Source organism: Neofelis nebulosa, chromosome 11, assembly GCF_028018385.1.
Source record: "Neofelis nebulosa isolate mNeoNeb1 chromosome 11, mNeoNeb1.pri, whole genome shotgun sequence".
In the NCBI taxonomy this organism is placed as follows: domain Eukaryota; kingdom Metazoa; phylum Chordata; class Mammalia; order Carnivora; family Felidae; genus Neofelis; species Neofelis nebulosa.
Window position 1 is genome coordinate 58,523,394 of NC_080792.1, and position 16,848 is coordinate 58,540,241.

The window sequence follows — 16,848 nt, forward strand, 5'->3', positions numbered from 1 at the left end:
GCTCTTGGTACAGACCTGTGCCCGCATTAAATGAAGTGATGTGCTTGGCCTCTTCTGTGTGTGCACATTGATACCCATGCATTAAGCACAACGCCACTGCATGTTCTCATTGTGTGTTTGTCTGTCGGTGTGTTCCTTTCCAGCCTAATGTTGTACAGAATGAAATTTGCTGGACTTGCGATAGCAATGCCATCAAAGAGGATTTCCATCAGAGTACATAAAGAAGTATGCCCAGTTATGCAGATTCACCTAGAAAGGCCCTGTGGTGTCAGGGTGAGCGAGCTTTACTTCCCACCTCGTAGGGTCTCGTGTGCACACGCACGGAGCCATACACAGTCCTGAGATGAAGCCACCCAGAGCTGTTTGGGGTGACGCTGTTCAAACAGCTTTGCGTGTACGTACAGCTGGAGCAGAGCTGTCTACATTCCTTATAGAGCCTTGTTTCGAAGTGTTTATATAGAGCAGTGGTACCTCTGCCAGTCAAATGCATTGAATAATTTAGGGAAGTTTTTAGAAAATCGAATGGCTTAGAGTCATGGAGTTAAACTGTGTGCTTCTATATAGAAGAAGCAGCACACAGAAAGAGAACGTAGCAAAGAGAAATTAGCTTGTCCGTTCCGTACTCTCTCTAAAGGTGTATGGACATCAGCATAAACTCCTATAGGAAAAGAGTCCAGTAAATGACTCCAGATGGAAGGTGAGTGGTCAGAGAACCCCAGGAGACAAATTTTTGTCCTGCAGTAAAAGCAAGCCATTGTCCAGATTTCTAACATAATTGCGTGGGCAGGATTCAAATTCTGGTTTCGGAGACATCATCAACATTGTAGTTTATGGCATGTAGTCTAGGCATGGTTAAAACTCAGCTGTTTTCCATAGAATTTCCACTCCAGCAATTGTTTTGAGTGTATGAAACAAGGAAATATACTCTAACATTTAAGAAAATAAAAAAGTGTAGCTTAACTCATGGTAAGAATTCACAAATGTTTAAGTTGTCCTGTGAGCTTGTTATTTTGGAAAAATAAAAGCAACTGAGACTCAGCAAATTTACAGACTGATTTTTTGGAAGGTAACGAAATGGAGGCTAATTCTACTTCTTTCCCTACTGGAATTCCACACATATTTTCAGTCCTCTGTTTCGGGGCCTAAGAGCTATAAGGTTATTATTGATAGTTCTGCTTCTCTTTGTTTTCAAGGTTCTTCTAAGCATATTTCTTTTACGGGTTGAAGTTCTGCTTGTTACAGACCCTTTCTTATCCTGAACTTCTGAAGTTCTCTTCCCAACAGTAGAAGTACTTATGGAGTAGTGTAGCATCTTTCTTAAGTCCTCTGTTTTAAAACCTTCGTATTTGGGGCGCCTGGGTGGCGCAGTCGGTTGAGCGTCCGACTTCAGCCAGGTCACGATCTCGCGGTCCGTGAGTTCGAGCCCCGCGTCGGGCTCTGGGCTGATGGCTCGGAGCCTGGAGCCTGTTTCCGATTCTGTGTCTCCCTCTCTCTCTGCCCCTCCCCCGTTCATGCTCTGTCTCTCTCTGTCCCAAAAATAAATTAAAAAAAAAAAAAAAAAAAAAAAAAAAAAAAAAAAAACCTTCGTATTTAAGGACTGGCCCATGGCCCATGGTCGGGTTAGGTGTCCATCTTGAAAGTAACCTTCAAGTCTGACTGCCAGCTGAGTCTGAACTGGCCCTATGGTTGTAGCAAACCAATAAAAATGGCCCCACTATCCGAAAACAAGTGCTTATGGGCAATGTAGTTAAATAGCCCCCTTCTAAGGCTTTAGCTGTATCTACAACCTTCATATTAAGCATGCTGTTTACTAGGCAGTGAAGTAAGTGAAACTTCTGAACATAGATTTCTCTCCAAAACTTGCATAATTAAGAAGATAGCTCATAAATCAGCCTCCTTCACAGTGCATTCAGATCCCGGGTATCTTGTTATTTGGGAACTAGTCTGTGAAGGACACATACATTGCTCGAGTGTATGGCTGCCATTCTTTTAAGGGCTGCAGGCGATCTCCATCATTTACTTTTGTTTATTAGGGATTAAAATGATGGAGTGTTAGAATAAGCCTCAAAAAAAAAAAAAAAAACAGTAAAAAAAAAAAAAAACCAAAAAACTACTCCTGATCTTTTTTTAGTATTTACTGCTTGTTTTAAGATGGGTAATCTTACCCAGATAAATTCAAAATCAAGTAATATTTCTTTTGCATTTTCCATTTGCATCAGCCATCAACTGTGATAGCAGTAACACTGTCTTTTTTAATAGATTTATTCATGAGTCATACTGCAAGCTTGAGACTTAATGCATTCAATCACTTAGCTGACATTTATTGAGCACCCTCTGTGTGCCAAGATATAGATCTACTAAGTCTTTTTTTTTTTTTTTTTTTTAAACGTTTTTTATTTATTTTTGGGACAGAGAGAGACAGAGCATGAACGGGGGAGGGGCAGAGAGAGAGGGAGACACAGAATCGGAAACAGGCTCCAGGCTCCGAGCCATCAGCCCAGAGCCTGACGCGGGGCTCGAACTCACGGACCGCGAGATCGTGACCTGGCTGAAGTCGGACGCTTAACCGACTGCGCCACCCAGGCGCCCCTAGATCTACTAAGTCTTATAAAGAGTTTTACTTTGTGTGGTTGGCCAGGCTCTTGGCATCAGGCATTTTGCATCAGTCACGTCAAAACCTACATACCCACATGTTCTTAGGAATGAAAATCACTATCATGCTGGTCATTTAGCAGTTAGGAAAGGACAATAGTTTGGTAACTAATGGGCAGACAGGACATGTATTTCAAAACCTTTTTCATCATGTGCAGCAGCTTAGGAAATGGTCAGTGGGACAATTCTGAACATTGCACATCTGTGACCGATTGGCCGGTTGTGGTTTTGTTTATTAGATCAATATGGTGCCTTCCAGAAGCCAACAGGAGATGCATGAGGGATACATTGTGAAGTGCCCTCAGCAGTGTTTTTGTTCATTTTGTTTTAATTGTGCTGACCTCCTACTCCTACAAGTGCTGTTCAAGGCTGTACTTAACACTCGGAAGCTCTGACGAGATTGTCCTCCGCAGCATAGTTCCTTTGTCCCGGAATGTGGCACATGCCGCTTGGGCTTTCCTTGGCCCAGATGGGACCTCACTCGCTCGTCTAACACCAAAGTAAACAAGCATCCTGGTGACCTGGTGTCCGTGCCAGGACTTCCGGACACAGCAAAATGCTCGTGAATACTAGCTGATCTGATTCACTGAACGAAGGCAGATCAGGCTGCAGAATGCTGGTGTGTCTGATGAGCAGGCCTGTCATTGCACTGGGAGTGTTTCTGAAATGTTTTGTCTTCAATCAACGGTGAACTACATCATTATCCAATATACACACATACACATACACAGAAGTTTAACTGAAGAGAAAGCATTAGAAACCTCACTGCCAAGACTACATACTGAATAAGACGCTCTCTGATTCGTTCTATTCTTTTCCATTTCATTCTATTTCATTCTTTAAAAATTCCAGTCGCTACCTACTAAACTGATTTCATGTCCCACTATTGGGTTGCAACCCACAGATTTAAAAAAAATGCTTTATTAAACCACTGGATATAGGAGATTATGAAAGGAAACGGTATATAACTGGAATAAAGGTCCCATCTACCTCAAAAGCACTCTAAAGAGTGCACATAGAAAAAGTTCTAGAAATTGGAAATGGTTCTTGTTTCTACTTTGTTCCCTTTACTATGTGATTAATTGTGTGTAATATAGAACTGCTTTAGGAAGAAAATTAAAAGCTGTACATGCTAGAAATTTCTCTTTAAGATTTTTTAGTTAACTTTATAAATATCTCTAGGCTGTTTATTTTATATTAAGATATTTCTGTTTATGATTTAATAACCCAGCTAGCTCTGAAATGCTGTGGAGAATGTTTTCCTTAAACAAATTTTTTATCATCCCATTTGGTTAACCCATACATCTAATATGATAAGATCTGTATCCTAGAATATTTATAAACAAAGTGGCTTCTGGGATTCAAGTACAAATCAGATATATCAGAGCATGTAGAATTACTTGCTAGATATAATTAGTACTAAAAAAAAAAATAGAGAACTAGCCAAAGACTATTCCCACAAAGTTCCAAGTTTTAAAAAAGATATATGTGGCATATCTGTATTGTCAAAGATAAATACAGCTGGACATTAAAGCTGTAAAAACAGATTTTATTCAGTAACTCCTGACTATAGGGGATAGAGGTGGGCTCCATTTTGATTTCTGCAGAGTGGACTGACTTTTTTTTTAAGTTTATTTATTTTGAGACAGAGAGAGAGAGAGAGAGAGTCGAGGGGGGAGCAAGCAAAAGAGAGGCAGAGAGAGAGAGAGAGAGAAAGAGAGAGAGAGGGAGAGAGAATGCCAAACAGGCTCCATTCTGCCAGTGCAGAGCTGAAGTGGGGCTCAAACTTATGAACCATGAGATCATGACCTGAGTGGAAATCGAGAGTGGGATGCTTAACCAAATGAGCCACCCAGGCTCCCTGAGGGGCTGGCATTTTATTTTTTTTATTTTTTTTATTTTTATTTATTTTTTATTTTTTTTTAACGTTTTTATTTATTTTTGAGACAGAGAGAGACAGAGCATGAACGGGGAAGGGGCAGAGAGAGAGGGAGACACAGAATTGGAAGCAGGCTCCAGGCTCCGAGCCAGCAGCCCAGAGCCCGACGCGGGGCTCGAACTCACGGCCGTGAGATCGTGACCTGAGCTGAAGTCGGAGGCTTAACCGACTGAGCCACCCAGGCGCCCCAAGGGGCTGGCATTTTAAAGGGAGAATGAAGGGGGGATGTGAGCAGAGGCTCAGTAGAGTCAGTGTAGTGAAAAATTATAAAAAGCAGGAAGGGTGTATTGGTCCAGGAGGCACCCATCTGGTTGGCCAACTGGCGCTTATCAGTGTCAAGCTGCTTCCCTCTCCTCCACCCCCGGGGCTGGGACACAGGAGCCCTGTGTTCAGGTGTCACTGGAACAAACCAGTGACAGCCTTCAGTTTTCTCAGGCAGGCACTTGAAGGGACATGGGTCACCGTGGTATGCAGCCTTGAGCAGTAATAAAACCATCAGTGTTTGCTCAAGTCTTACAGGCCAAAGTGAGGCCTGGGGGAGGAAGGGCTCAGAGGAGCCTGGCTGGCATTTGGTCAGAGAGAGAATCTTTGCCAATGTAATCTTTGCCAATTTGGTCACAAAGAGAATCTTTGCAAAGCGATCATGAAATAAATCCCAAGGAATTTCTTTTTCTCCCTAATGTGGCTCTTAAAGCAAGAGTTTTAGGGGTGCCTGGGTGGCTCAGTCAGTTAAGCGGCCAACTTCGGCTCAGGTCATGATCTCACAGTTTGTGGGTTCGAGCCCCGCGTTGGGCTCTGTGCTGACAGCTTGCTCAGAGCCTGGAGCCTGCTTTGGATTCTGTGTCTCCCTCTCTCTTGGACCTTTCCCTGCTCATGCTTTGTCTCTTTCTGTCTCAAAAATATATACAACATAAAAAAAATTAAAGCAAAAAGAGTTGTTTTTTTTTTTAATGTAAAATATAAAACATGGAAGTCACTGAACTAGATCCCCGCTGAGGAAGTCAAGCAACTGAGCGTATACAGAGAAGCTCCTGTGTTTTGGACCCTGTGCTAGAAACCTCCACAGGCATTATTTTGCTAAGTCCTCACAATGGCCACCTGAGAGAACATCATCACACTTTTCAGTTGAGAAAAGTACGCTCAAAGGCATTAGATTCAAGTACACAGGCCTTAGAGCACTGATACGCAGGGAAGTCAGGGACAGAACTCTGATCCCAGCCTTCGTGACTTGAGCCCTGGGCTCCTTTGACCTCAGTGTCTGTTTGAACTTCTCCCTTTTTGCCCCGTGTTCTCCTTTCTCCCCTCCTGAGCCCTTCAGGCCTCACCTGCTCCCCCACCCCCAGCCCTGACACCCCATGCAGCCCTTTAAGTTGGGTTCTCACTGACACCTGGACCCTCCTGGCCCCTTGCTCCCTTGTCCCCACCACACATCACACTAACCCCAGCCTGAGAAAATCTCATTGCCTGCTTTCTTGGCTCCTGGTTTCATAACTTCCGGGTGTTATTTGACAACCAGCAGAGGTTAATTCAACTAGGGGTACATTGAATCCCTCCTTGATATGTTCTGCTGATCAGTGAATGTCCCCTGCACACTCAATGGTAGCGCTCCCACCCAGCGGTTCCCTCGGCCTGAGCCCTAAGCTGGCTTTGTCAGGCCTCCCCTCCCATCGCTGTGCCCACTCTCCTGGGCAGCCAGCTCTTGGCCAACCATGGCACTTTAGGCCTGCCCTTCACCCCTGGGGGTCCTAGCCATTGGGTCACAGAGAAGGACACCTTTTCCTTAGGAACAGAAACCAAAACTGAGTTTCACCAGCAACAGCGCAAGGAGAGTTCTCAGACTCTCGCTGAGGAGCGGGCCTATGGCAAATCCATCTTTGCAGAACACAAGTGTGTCCCTCCATCTTTACAAAGAATGAAGGAGGGTGCTAAATTCTGTATGTCTCAGCCTATGGGTTTTGAGGTCGAGTCAAGGGCTGACTCAGATGGAAGCCTAAGTGAGGACCTAAGTTTGGTGGTGACTGTGTGGGGGGAGGTATAATGGAAAAAAAAGGTGATGATCTCAAATCCCCTGTTCCACAAATGCTCATTAATTGGTTGCCGGAGACCATCAGGGGTGGAAACCTTATAAATTATCTGGTCAAGTGGTTCTCAAACAGTGCTCTGTGGGGTTCCACGGGAAAGCCTCAGGGAGCTACTTCACATGCAGGCCTCTGGGCTGGGCAGCAACTTATTTAAAAACCCTTCTGCATAGGGGCGCCTGGGTGGCTCAGTCAGTTAAGCGTCCGACTTCGGCTCGGGTCATGATCTCACAGTTTGTGAGTTCGAGCCCTGCATCGGGCTCTGTGCTGACAGCTCAGAGCCTGGAGCCTGCTTTGGATTCTGCGTCTCATTCTCTCTCTGCCCCTCCCCAACGTGTTGCTGTCTCTCAAAAATAAATAAAAATGTAAAAAAAATTTTTTTTTCTTAAACCATTATGGGTAGCATAACTGTTGGGCAGGTGAAGAATTAAACTGCTCGGGTTCACATCTCAGCTATGTCGCCTACCAGCAGATTGACCTTAGGCAAGTTACTTTGAATCTCTGTACCTCACTTTGCTCATCTGTAAAGTGGGAGCCACAGCTTCACCCACAGTAAAGTTGTCAGAATTACGTCCACAAGTAAAGTACTTAGTACACACTCCGTAAATGTTAGCTATTATCGTTTCTCTACCTTAACACATTGTTTTAAAGTATGGGGATGATGTACACCCTTTTATTCCTTCACTGATGCACCGAGCACGTATTTCCTAACTGCTACATGTCAGGCACTGAGTGAGGCTCTTGAGATATGTCAGTGAACAAAGCATATAAAAACTCAGATATACTGAAAACGTTTACTCTAAGTCTAGACTGACCTCATCCCCAGCCCCTATGATAGCCATCTTTCTTTCTATGTAAATATATACAAATATATACAGATTTTTTTCCCCATTACCGTGTATTTACTTAACTCTGTCACTTGCATTTTGCACCAACTAAGTAAAGTACACTTATTAGGCTTCTCCTTCAGGCCAATATATATCAATCTAGGACATTCTGTTACCTAGTTGTTTCTCTATAGGGATAGGTGAAGATCTGTTCACCCAGTCCCTTGTTAATGGGCATTCAGATTTTCACCACTTTTAGATTTTTTCCTACTCACAGCAACAACCACCAGAAACTGGAATACATAACCTTCTGTACATGTTTTTCCATTGTCACTTTATTGCTTTCTTAATGTTTATTTATTTATTTTGAGAGAGAGATTGAGAGCTGAGGAGGGGCAGAGAGAGAGGGAGAGAGAATCCCACGCAAGCTCCACGCTGTCAGCGCAGAGCCCGACGCGGGGCTCAAACTCACAAACCGTGAGATCGCCACCTGAGCCGAAATCAGACACTTAACTGGCTGAGCCAGCCCGGGGGGGCCCCTGTAACTTTATTTCGTAATGATTCTCAAATATGGGTCAAAGGGCAAGTTTGTTTTATATGTAGGGCCATATTCCTTTCCTTCCCAATTGTAGCAATTCATTCCCCCATTCTCCCGCTAAGTGCTTGCTAAGTGCTCCCCCTGCACTGGATGCCTACCACGCCATGTTTCCTGTGTGGTGCACTAACGTCTCCGGACGTTTCCTGAAGCTGGTTATCTTCGCCTGTGTTTACTGGCCACGTGCACTTCTTCTTCTGCATCTGTTCATACTTATTCCTGTCAATCACCGTTCTTTTTTTTTTTTTTTTAATATTTTTAATGTTTATTTATTTTTGAGAGGGAGAGAGACAGAGTGCAAGCAGGGGAGTTGGGTGGAGAGAAAGGGAGACACAGACTGTGAAGCAAGCTCCAGGCTCTGAGCTGTCCGCACAGAGCCTGACGCGGGGCTTGAACTCACAGATCGTGAGGTTATGGACTGAGCTGAAGTCAGACGCTTAACCGACGCTTCGCCTGGGCAGAGCCACCCAGGCGCCCTGCAATCACTGTTCTTTTGACTTTACTGTGTCTTTTGGCATAAAGAAATTCTCATTTTCAGATAATGAATATGTTCCCATTTTCCTCTGTTTCTCCAAGGTTTTTTTTTGCTGGAGAAGGTATTCACATCTCTGATTATTCAGCCATTCACCTGAATTTTAGCTCTTGAATCTGTCTAGAAACTACCACCGATATGGTGTGGGGTATTGCCAAGGGAGAGGGCTAGCCTTTCCAGATAGACAACAGCTAGACCGGCTCTTATTATTAAATAAACAATTATTTTCTCACAGCAGTGAAATGCCATATTGTCCTGTATTACGATACATGTATATACACTATGTTATGGTCCTCTTTGGGTCTTCCTACGTTATTAGCATAACTTTTTTTTTATTATACTGGTTTTTGAGGATATTTTCTTATGTGATAAAACTGGAATTCTCTCCATCTTCTTTGTCAAGAATCCCTCACATCCCTCCTTGTCTGCTTATCAGTCCTCCCGATGGCCTGGAGTCCTTACAGCCTTAAATGATGGCCCCACTCCCCTGATTCACTCTCTACCTTCTTTCCTCTGCCTTATTCCACACCAGCTACCCTGACCTCCCTGTGGTTCTTTGGCCACATCAGCCATGCTCCTTTCCTTGACGTTTTGCTCCCAGTTTCCCCTTGCTTGGGAATATTCTTCCCCACATATCCACTTGACCCTACCTCCTGAAGTCCTCATCTTCTGTCACTTCCCATGCTGGTCTCCTTTCTCTTCAAAGCAGCATGCCAGATCCTGCTCTGGTAGTTTGCACTCCCTCCACCCTCTGCTGAAACTCTTCCCCTAGTCTTTGTATTTTCAGCTTCTTCGCAACATTCAGGATTCAGTGTAGACATATTTTCCTCCCAAAAGTCTCCCTAGACCAGCGTCTTGAAGTCAGTGCCTTGTTGGCCCCCAGACCACTGTCCCACTCATCACTCTGCTTTATTTTTAATTTTTTAATGTTTATTTTTGAGAGAGAGGCAGACAGAGTGTGAGCAGGGGACGGGCAGAGAGAGAGGGAGACACAGAATCCGAAGCAGGCTCCAGGTTCTGAGCTGTCAGCACAGAGCCTGATGTGGGGCTCGAACCCGTAGACAGCAAGATCATGACCTGAGCCGAAGTCGGAGGCCCAATCGACTGAGCCACTCAGGCGCCCCTCTGCTTCTTTTTGAAGTGCCCTGATGACTGTGTGTCTCCTCCTGGAGCCCAGGCAGGCAGGGCTTCATCTCTCTGTCTTGTTCCTGATGTAGCCGCACAGGCACCTAGCGGGTGGTCCACTGTATTTACTAGATGACTGAACAGTTGGTGACCTTTCTTGTTAAACTTATTCCCAGGCGTTCTGTAGCTTTCGTTATATCATTAGTAAATTTTGAAAAACTTTGATGAGGATATGAATTTTTAGAATCTTTTTATTTTGCCTACTCTTGACTGATTTTATATTAGTTGCAAAATTCATGTTTTCTTTAGAATATATACATATATATATGTGTATATATTTGAGTCAGTAGACCATTATGCTGCAAATAAAACAAACCCATGGTTTTTCAACCCATTTTTATTTTTGGGTTTTTTTTTTCATGTTTATTTATTTTGAGAGAGAGAGGGAGAGAGAGAGCACGGCCATGTGTGTGTATAGGGAATGAGCAGAGAGAGAGAGAATCCCAAGCAGGCTCCACGCTAACAGCACAGAGCTTGAACCCACAAACATCAGATCATGACTTGAGCTGAAGTCAGAGATGCTTAACTTACTGAGCCACGCAGGTGCCCCTCAACCCATTTTGAAAAAGCACAATTTTAACCAACCATTTATTTTAGCAAGAACCATAAGAAAGTTTTAATGTTCATTTTATTGTTTTTGAAAGTGGCCTACTCACTCGCACCAGCATCATCTGTTTCTTCCAGCTCCCCAGACCTCATCTGACTACTTTTCTACCTCCGCCTGTCAGACCCAGCCAGTAGGTCTTGGGTAATCTTTAGGAGCAATAAGCTGGGACAGGCCTCAGTGCAAGTAGACATCATCTGCCCTTCTGTGGACCCAGGTTCTCTATTTATAAAATGAAGACATAACTAAAATCAGATTTCAGCCGCACTGAGTAGCAGAGAGGACCGGATGCAGCTTGAAGATGGTGTGTTTGTTTACTGAACTTGAGCTTAATCTGGGGCAGAAACAGCGAGTGCAAAGGTCCTGTGGTGAGAGGTAGCATGACCAAAATTGAAACATTGCCAAAAAGGCCATCATGGCGGGAGAGCAGAGAGTGAGACGAATGTGTGGTGGGCGGTCAGGTCGTACAGACAATCAGAGGCCACGCTCCTCTGGCTAGGCACACTAGAAACGTTGGAGGGCAGATGAAATTAGGCCAAAAGACTGGAGTAAAACTCTAAGAAATGGAGGAACGTCTGCCAGCCTAGAGAAAAAAGTATAGTGAGTAGAAATGGATTGAGCATGCATAGAAGAGCTAAAGGCCAGAAAATTGGTGCAGCCTAAGTGCCAGCTCTGGGGTCCTGATGATCCTCGATCAGCATCGAAGAGTGCACTATAGGGAATTTAAGGGACAGGTTCAAACCTATCAAAGGAACACTTTAAGTACCTTAGAGATGGAATGCTTTCATTCAGCCTCTTGCCTGAGTTATCCACTTTATTCATTTTGAGAGCTATTTACCAGGGTATTCGTATGAATTAAAACCGACAAAGAACATAAAGGGTAATAAAACTCAGCAATGCTGTTTGAATATATGGTCACTCGGATAAAATCTCACCACTGTTAGCTGCAGACAGTTATATTTTGCCCTTTTAAGAGTTCAGTCATTAGATTCATAAAGTGTTGTCTTGGAGAGTGTTCATTTTGTCTACTAGGAAATATGTGCAGAAATGTTTTCATCTACTACAGGGGCTGTATTTCATTTATCTTGATATCTTCCACAACCTGCCACTCAGTGCTGGGCACCTGAAAGACCCTCAGAGACCAGCTATAAATGTCAGATGGAATGAATTCATCTGTAGAAGATAAAATTCCCTTAAAGGCGTGAACTGATTTCCACACCCCTTTTTTTAAGAAAAATAGTATCTGCATCACAGAGGAGCTCCCAACTGTGACTCAGGGAGGTGTGGGCTAGACCGTGTCGCATAGACGTCCCATGGCCACGTAGACGTTCGTGGTCATAGACCAAGTGTCACATAGACGTTCATGGTCATAGACCAGGGTCACATAGACATTCTGTGTTCAGACATGCAGGTCCATCCCAATGGAACTGTTACAGCTTTGCCATCATTGAAATATTCAGCTTTAGGGACATAGGCTCTGCACTGCTCCAAACATGTTCACTGTCCATACTTTAGGAGAGAAGTGTCACCCATTCATCCCTTACATGAAGATCTCCTTTGCCCCTCGGGAAGCTTGCTGTGTAATTAGCTCTGTGTTAAGAGATGGAGAGAATTCAGAGAAGTGTTATGTGTACTCTTTGCTCTCAAGAAAGGATCTTTGTTAACACCAACGTCAACAGTTGACTAAATATTCTGCGTCAATAAAATCCACCAATTTCTTGAACCATTTGTAACAATGATAAATGCGTAATGAAGTAAGTTAGCATATATTCAGTTGTGCTCTAAAACATACTGTCTGTATGATACCAGAGTCCTTCTCAGTGTCAGGAGCTTTGAATAAATATCTTGAGAGAATTTGGGGTAAAAATAAAGGGAAGATAATGCTTCCATTAGGCTTCCTCGTAAATAAAAATAGCCAACCTCTTCATTTAAGCTGATAATCTATTTATAGGAAACAGTGGCTGAATTAGAACAAACATTTTCCAATTAATTACATATCCTGATTTTTCAGGCGCATTATCATATCAATATGGGTGATTAGTAATTCACAGGCTGCCCCATGTTAGGCAATTTTTCTTAAACAATGAAGGACGCATCAGCACTATGTATTTTGGCCATGGAGGCCAACAGAGAAAGTTAGCGAGAGGAGGATTTGGTTGGAATTTCGGCATCTCTTAAAAGGGTTGCTTGAGGATTCTAAAAATTTCCCTTTCAGCTACAAAGGATGTAAAGTGAGGGGAAATTTTTATTCTTTCTGCAACACCAGCTGAATGCATTTTAATGGGCTGTAGTGTCACTGGTGATTTATTACCCCTTTTTGTTCTTTTATGTGTTATATTTGTCATTTTGCTATGGCAGTTTCATCTATAAAACAGTATAGTTACAAGAAAATGGTGAGGGGATACAGGACTGCCATGGGAGAGTCTGTTCCTTTTTCCTTGTCATTTTGGGGAAGGAAATACTGAGTCAAATGTCAAGCATTTAATTTCAGAAATAATACATTTTAAAAGATGTATATTGCACCAAAACAATATTGTTTTCCATTTTTACTACATAAACTTAAGAATTTCTATGTAACGGTTTTCAGTATAAAAGAACTTCAGTTTTAAATATCCTTTTGCATTTTCCCTTCTATCAGCACGATGATAAAGGAAAATAAAACAATGTATTTAACTTTTATTTGCTTAAGGCATAGAGCTTTCTGGCCTGAAAAGCACAAATTGAAAAATGTTATATTTTAGGAAATCTACCTTTTAATTTCACTATTAATCTGGTGCATTGTACATGGCCAACATGGATGCTGCAAGTGAAGTTTCAAGCTCAAAAGAAACCAAGTTTTTGGGAAAAGATTCAGCATAGTGGGGGAAAAATAAGATTTTTGCGTGAAAGATATTATGTTTATCCGTTAAATTGTTCTTACCTTTTTAAGTATGGGAAGATGTTATTTAAATTTTATAGTAAAATTAAGTTAGTTCATCCTTGATAGTAGTAAATGTGGAAAGGACCTGGATATTTTTAAAATAATTATCAAAATTGAATGGCACTTATCTGTTTCTCTAGGTCATTCTCTTCACCCCAGTGCCCAGCATGGAACTGGATACATAGTAGCTATTCAGAGGTATCTACTTGTTGGTAGATACCTTCCTTCATGACATCATTCCTTTCATCCCTTGCTTTAAAAAAGAAATGTCACTACAGGGGCGCCTGGGTGACTCAGTCGGTTAAGCATCCAGCTTCAGCTCCGGTCATAATCTCATAGCTCATGTGTTCGAGACCCACATCAGGCTCTGCTGACAGCTCAGAGCCTGGAGCCTGTTTCAGATTTTGTGTCGTCCTCTCTCTCTGCCCCTCCCCCCCCCCCAAATAAATGAAAAACATTTTTAAAAATTAAAAAAAAAGAAAAAAAGTCACTACAATTTAGCATATAAGGCATCAAGATTAATTGTGACAGTTGTATGTCTAAGAAATCCTCCAATTTCATTCAAAAATTTGTAGGCAAAGGGCCATGCTCTGCTGTTTTGGTTGGCTTTAGACTAGTCTCCTTCATAAATGAGTATTTTTAGAATCCTGTGAAATACTTAGTATTTGTGAGAGACTTTCTTTTCTTTTTTTTTTTTTTAAGTATTTATGGGTATGATCCCATATACGTAATCGGGATGGGAAGGAGTCAGAAATTCCTTCATGACTGTGACCCAGCAGGATGTAGAAGAATGAACAGATCAAGAAAATATCAAGGATAGATCTAGAATAAACAAATTTCCCCTTTTAGAGAAAGAATTCTTATTTCACTTGCTTTCCTGACCTTGTAAATGAGTCAGGGGACAGTCAAGATGGGCAAGTGAAAAGAGAAAAAGCACAGTCCCTTCAACGAGATTGCCTCATTTCATCTGCCCTCTTGACAGTATCAGTCAATGCCAGACGGGGTCCTCAGCGACTCTAGTGGACTGAGAGGGAGGCCTCGTTTTATTTTTTTTTTTCATTTTTTTAAATGTTTATTTATTTTTGAGAGACAGAGCACGAGCAGGGGAAGGGCAGAGAGGGAGGGAGATACAGAATCCAAAGCAGGCTCCAGGCTCTGAGCTGTCAGCACAGACCCCAACGTGGGGCTAGAACCCACGAACCCCGAGATCATGACCTGAACCAAGATCATGACCTGAGACGAAATCAGAGGCCTAATCAACTGAGCTGTGCAGGCACCCCTGAGAGGGAGGCTTCTTAAAATTCCAACATGTTAAAATCCGCCCCCCCACCTCACCCCAACACTCATGCTACTTTTAGAATTGTCATCTTCATTACCAAGGTGAAAGGATCTTGGGTAATAATCTGATTTGTACTCAAACCATGGCATTTCTAGCTTAGCCGCCATATATTCTTTTTTCTTTCCTTTTACTTTTTTTTTTTTTTTTTAAACACAGAACACATTTACTTTTTATTTGGAAATAATGTCAAACTTTAAGTTGCAAAAATAAAAATATCACAGAGAATACTGGTATATCCTTTATCAGATTTCCCTCTTATAAACATTTCACCCTATTTGCTGTATCATTTGCTCTCTCTGCATGTGTGCGTGCCTGCACACACGCGCATACATCGGTTTTTTTTTTTTCTGAAGGATTCAAGGACAACTGACATATGTCATGACCCTTCACCTCCTAAATATCTCAGTGCATATTTCCTAAGGATAGGCATATTCTATTATGTAATCATAGTACAGTGATCAACTTGATGAATTCACATTAATTCAGTACTTTACTGTTCTTATTCCCATTTGTCAGTTAACCTAACATGCCCTTTGTACATTTCCCTCCTCCACTATAGGATCTAGTCTAGGTAGGTCAGTTATGTCATTTGGTTTTTATGCCTGGTCAGCCTCCTTTAGTGTAACCATCATATATTCTTGACCACGTGGCCATTCTCTCTCCAGGAAGGCTGTCCTAAGGACAGGGGGAAGAGAGGTTGCTCTCCTTTACAGAATTGTATTTGGCTGCTTTCCCATCTCATGTGCTTGTCAAATGTGAATCTATGACATCATGAAGATATAGGGCCAAGGGAGTCTCACTTTACTTGATAAATCATTCAAAACAATATTTTTGTTAAAAATCAACATGTCATGAAGTAAAAGGCAACATTTGCATGCTTTTTTGTCTTTATTTTTTGAAAAGATTGAACAACAGACTTCAAAGAAATTTCATGCCAGTAGTAGGGCTGCTCAGGATAAACCTCCGGTTTGCACTGGTCCTTGTCCTCTCTCGTCTGCCCAGTGAGTACAAGTGAGAGAAAGGTGTAAGAATTACGCGTCCCTTTGACCAGCTCATGGGGAACAGTGAGTTGAGGGCCCTCAGGTTTAGATTCCAAGATCATTTTCAAAATCACACAATTTCCTAGGGCAGTTTTCAAACATATCCGACAGGAATCTGGGCCTACCGAGTCTCTATATCGGATTTTAGTAGAGTGGTTCACCCAGGAACTCTGGATCTCAATGCACATAATTTAGAAAGAATTTGTTTTGTTTTCCTCTTGTTTGTCTGTTACACTTACTTTAGATAGAAGTTAATAAATCCAGAGTCCAGGTTTCCTGGACAAATCTCTTAAACTCTAAATCTCAGCTTCCCTATCTGCATAACAGAGAGATTACTTTTCTTAGCTTCTTGGTAGGTTTTGGGAGAATGAATACAATGACAGATAGAAAGGACCTGCACAAAGCTGGCTCAGGGTAAAGAGGGGGAATTGGCCATTGCTAGCAACTTCTTTGGTAGCTTTGCTCTTATCCCAATAGAAGATTGTTTTATGGCTCTCTGATCTTTCAAGAGAACTAGGTCATTAACCTGGGCCACCGCCACTCCCAAATTTGAGGGCTGCAGCCCTTCTGAAAGGTGCAAATGTGAACTTATGGGAAAATGAATGGATTTCTTGATGCTGCGGAGGGTGTTATTTACATGAACACCATGCACATACTGTGGTCTCCAGGAGCACTGGAGCGTGAGAGGAACGTTATTATTCTATCATATGTCAAGGCTTGTAATGAGTCCCCCACAGATGATATTCTCCATTTGCCTATCTTTGGGATATAAACTGCATCAGCATGACCCAGGCTATTATCTTGCTACTGGCAATAATGGTGATGATGATAATGATGAAAACGTTACCACATTTTCAAAGACAACTACTTTATTTGAAGCAGGAATAGCCCAAAGCAGTGTATAACCTATTCTGCTCTTCCCTGTGCCATAGAATAAAATGCCAGGCTCCCTTTGTCATCCTGGCCATTTGGAGTTCCTTTGTTCCTCACTGTCCTTGGTGTATATGTGGACACCTCTCTCTGATTTGCCCTTCAGTTACATCAGTTCTCAAGGGAGCACGAGAGGATGCACTTCAATAGCACTCCATTAAGAAGGCTTCTAGATTATCTCATTGAATAACTTTTTTAGACATTGAA

General features: G+C 42.4%; 1 protein-coding gene across 6 annotated transcripts in view; it reads left to right on the forward strand.

Annotated features, from left to right (window-relative positions):
- The window catches only part of PTPRM (protein tyrosine phosphatase receptor type M), a 795,639-nt gene that overhangs the window by 534,911 nt on the left and 243,880 nt on the right, over window positions 1-16,848 (forward strand). The gene's annotated exons all lie outside the window — the stretch shown is intronic.